General features: G+C 40.2%; 1 protein-coding gene across 9 annotated transcripts in view; it reads left to right on the top strand.

Moving 5' to 3' along the window:
- Positions 1 to 4,684, top strand: part of ATXN1 (ataxin 1) — a 428,550-nt gene that overhangs the window by 144,945 nt on the left and 278,921 nt on the right. For all 9 annotated transcript variants that reach the window (XM_019665723.1, XM_019665726.1, XM_019665725.1 and 6 more), the window contains one exon: positions 2,830 to 2,957. The gene's annotated coding sequence lies outside the window, so the exon portion shown is untranslated. The remainder of the gene's footprint in view (positions 1 to 2,829; positions 2,958 to 4,684) is intronic.

Raw genomic sequence — 4,684 nt, forward strand, 5'->3', positions numbered from 1 at the left:
TTTTTTTCCCAGCTGAGCCATCCTGCCACCTGTTGGCACCTCAGCGGCAGCTCACCTCAGGCTGGGAATTGAACCGACGACCTTGTTGCTTAGAGTTCACACTCTTGAGTGAGCTCTTAACCAACTGAGCCACTCTGCTGGCCCTAGCTTTTCTTTCTTTAGTAAGAATAAAAAGGCATTTAATAAACAGCAGTCATTAAACATGGATCTGAAATTATACTGCTCATTAGTTAAAATATTGGGTCATCAGGAAAGTCATTTTTCTCTGTTTCTCAATGCAAATATGCGTCATGGCTTTCCCGATGACCCAATATATGTATGTATATAAACATATGTATCTGTATATATATCTATACATACATATGTGTGCATAGATGTACACATACACGCACATATATATGCATATCTGCCCAACATGGGGAGCATGATTAAATTTAATTGTAGTAGCACCATATTAATCACAGGCTATAGATCACAGCAGATAAGACTTCAGGCTCCAGACTACCAGGGCTCAGATTCCAGCGCTACAATTTTCTTGAGGTGTGAGGTCAGGAAAGTTACTTTACATCTTGATGTCTACATTTATAAAATTTAGATAATAATAGGGTGTTGTTGCAAGGAAATATATATGAAATGTTGAAAATCATTATAAATCCTATTTCAAAAGAATATGTAGCAGTATGAGAAAATGGTCATGATAGAAGTAAAAACAGCAAAGTATGACCTTAACTATCCTATAATTCCAATTTTGAAAGGTTTTTCCTTGTTCTTCCTCCTTCTTTTCATCTTCCTCTGTTATCCAAGAGACATTTAATATATTTCTGAATGCCTTTAATTTGGATTAATAGAGTAATTCTAGTCTTGGAGAAACTGCCTAACTGATGTCTGCATGTCAGAGACCCATTTACCAGAGAGGTGGGTTGTCACTGGCCAGTGGGACCCTTGGAGCAGCCCTGCTGTGAGAGCAGAGCCGAGTCCCAACCCCAGGCTTTCTTGCTGTGAGGTACAGTGAGCACCTGGGGTCAGGCAAGGTTCCTGGCCCCTTTGAGCCACATGTGGAGAGTCTCTAACCATCCAGCCTCATATGTGAGCTGCCCTAGTACACTCATCTCTCTTTGCCCCATTACTAATTAAGCTCCCTTTCACTAAATAAATGAAAGAAAATGAGAGACCCCCAGCTCTTAGGAAGTGTATACTTTATCCTGCGTAAACACAGAAGAGAAAACCGTGGGGTTATACGTCTCTCAACCCTTAGCTGCATTGTAAGGTTGAAAAGCTGAAGGAAGAAGGGTCAAAGAATTACTTGGCATGAAGGAGACAAACACAAGGCGACTTGTCTGGCTTCAGTTAATGCTTTTCACTGGACACTCTGCAACTCTTGTGTATATAGATGCTACATTCGTTTTGGCCCACATTTCCCATCTAATTTGAACAGCTCTGTGTTTTTCAGCAAAAGAGAAACATCTGAATTTCTAATTAAGACAGTTTAGTTTAAGAATTCCTCTATGATGGGTCATAAATTATTCCCTTCTAAATGATTATGAGGATGAATAAGAAGATAAAACTTGTATTTATGCACACACACACACACACGTATGTTATTTCAACAGAATTAAGCAGTTCATAAAGGGAGAGAGGACAACAAATGTGGCAACAAATATAGGTCAGGAAAGGAGTTCATAATGTTCTGCCAAACTCCAGTGAGGCACCTCGTGGGTACAGGTACAGTAGAAAGGCCGAACATCACAGTAGTGAGAATAGCAACGCCACTACCATATGGGACATTTGGTATTTGGAAAGCACTTAGATTCCTCCTAAACTGCAGAATCAATGGGGTTTCAAACAGAGAGGAAGAAATGGTTCTCTTGCTGTGAATCGCTGGCTGGTGTGCAGAGAAACAGACGTGTTGATTAGAAAGGACTTACCAGTATGAATTTCTCTAGGGAGGCAGAAGACTGAGGAACATTTCACCATATTTCACTGTGCTGTGGCCTCGGACCTGCGGTCTAGCCGTTTTTGATGGTCTCCATAACCAAACAATTTTTGCAACTGTGTAGGCAACCTTTCTGTAAGGCCAGGCCAAATCAGTGTTGAAAACTCAATTTCACAGAGTCTCACAGGACCTTTGGGGGGCCTTCGGACTTGGCCAGCACAGAGTGAAAGCATAACTTTTGAATTGTAAGAAAATGAGATGGTGTCTTTAAATTGTAATCACATTCAGTCATTCATCACTCATTTATTTATTTGTCAAATGCCTCTATTGGGGGTTACTGTGTATGAGGTCTGACAATTAAATTTGTGAACTTGTTGCAACAATGTTGCTAGCCTTTTTTGATATCAGAGGGATTATTCATTATGAATTTGTACCATCTGGACAAATAGTTAACCAAGTTTACTATTTGGAAGTGCTGAAAAGGCTGCGTGAAAAAGTTAGACAACCTGAACTTTTCGCCAATAATTCATGGCACTGTCTGTGAGGGAGTTTTTAGCCAATAAACAAATAACTGTATTGGAATGCCCTCCCCACTCACCTGATCTGGCCCCCAGTGACTTCTTTCTTTACCCAAAGATAAAGGAAATATTGAAAGGAAGACATTTTGATGACATTCAGGGCATCAAGGGTAATACAATGACAGCTCTGATGGCCATTCCAGAAAAAGANGAGAGAGAGAGGAGAGAGAGAGAGAGAGAGAGAGAGAGAGAGAGAGAGAGAGAGATAGAGAGAGAGATTATGCAAATGTGTTGCTCTTTTCTGTGACTTCAGCTAAGATGAATGAAGGCCAATGCAAGCTGCTTCACTCAGTGGGAATATTGTTTTTATAATTACAGGTCTAGGCATTTTACATTGAGTTTTCTACCGCCACCCTTTCTGCTCAAGCAAAATCTGTGTGAAAAGATCTGCTGGGAAGAAGCTGACTGCTTATGTTTCTCCATTGTGATGAAAGCACCTGGTACAGGTAAATATCTCCAAAATCTTTAACCAAAAATAACTATCATTTAATTATAAAGTCCTCAAGATAGTGTTAGGAATGTACACTTATCTAGTCTCATACCTACAAACACACACAGAGACACAAACATAAACAACATATTCTCCGTCTATTTATTCTTTCTATCTCTTTCATAAGAATGGAACCCTTGCTTTTTTTATGGGAAAAAAAATAACTTCTATTTATGTTGAGATGACTGATTAAGATGGATGACAAGGCATTGATAAGAAAGGGATGGTTCTGATGATGGTGTTCATAAATTTAGCTGGAGAGACTACTACCAGGAGATGGTAGCAGAGGATGATACAATATATACTATCATCTAACCCTTTTGTTCATCTTAAGGTAGTAATGAACATCTTTTCATAGCAACAGAGGTTTATCTGCAACATTATTATTATTTTTTCTAATTGGGGAATTGTGGGGAGGGGAACAGTCTTGGGGAATTGGGAGAGGGGAACAGCCAAGTTGTTGTCCTGCAGCCTTAGTTGTGGAGGGCGCAGCTAGCTCAGCTCCAAGTCTAGTCGCCATCCGGCCACCTGTCAGCAGCTTGCAGCTGCTCAACTCAAGGTGCTGTGTTCAATGTTAGTTGCTGGTGGGCGTAGCCACCATCCCATGTGGGAGTCGAACCATCAGCCTTGTTGTTAAGGGCACGCACTCTATCCCCTGAGCCACCTGGGCAGCAGCACAGCTCAAGGTGCCAAGTTCAGTCTTCAGTTGTGGGCGGGGGTAGTCCACCAGTCGAATAGGCAACCTTGTTGTTAGGAGCACATGCTGTCACCATCTGAGCCATCCTGCCACCTGTTGGCAGCTCAGCTCAGGTGCAGCTCACTGGCCCATGTGGGAATTGAACCGGTGACCCTGTTGCTCAGAGCTCACACTCTTAAGCAAGCTTTTAACCAACTGAGTCACTCAGCTGGCCCCTGCAACATTATTTTTAATGATTCTATAGTATACCAATGAATTTATATCCTAAAATACATTTATTTGATACCCTCTACTTGGACATTTAAGTTGCTTCTAATTTTTTTTTTTTGCTTTTATGCTACCAAGAATGTTCTTCTAGCTTTATATCAGTTGCCATTATTAATGACTTCCTTAGGATACTTCCTTAGCAGTAAATTGCTGAATTTAAGAGTTTTCAAGCTTTAAGACTTTTGTTACTTGTTGCCAAATTACTTTCCAATAAAGTCATAACAGTTTATATTTCCAGAGCCCGTATCTCAGAGTACCTACTTTCATACAGTGCTGAGAATTTTGAAAACAGAGTCTTTGACAATTGATTATAAGAAATGGTGTCTCCATGTGATTTTTTGGGGGGGAGGAGAGAGGTGGCATTTATTTGTAAATTATACCATTTTTAAGAACCTTCCTGCTGTTGATAGTAGCATGCTTGAAAATTACCAGTTTTTTGTGGTGCATTTACACAATGGAGTATTACTCAGCTATAAAGAAGAAGGAAATTGTACTATTTGCAACAATATAGATGTACCTAGAGAACATTACGCTAAGTGAAATAAGTCAGTCAGAGAAAGACAAATACCACATGATCTCACTTATATGTGGAATCTAAAGAACTGAATAAATGAGTAATGTAAACAGAAATAGTCTCAAAGACACAGAGGAAAAACTGATGGTTGCTAGTTGGGAGTGGGTGGGGATGAGGGAGAAGGGGAAGGGAGGAGACAACATAA

This window comes from Hipposideros armiger, unplaced genomic scaffold (genome assembly GCF_001890085.2).
Source record: "Hipposideros armiger isolate ML-2016 unplaced genomic scaffold, ASM189008v1 scaffold_449, whole genome shotgun sequence".
NCBI lineage: Eukaryota > Metazoa > Chordata > Mammalia > Chiroptera > Hipposideridae > Hipposideros > Hipposideros armiger.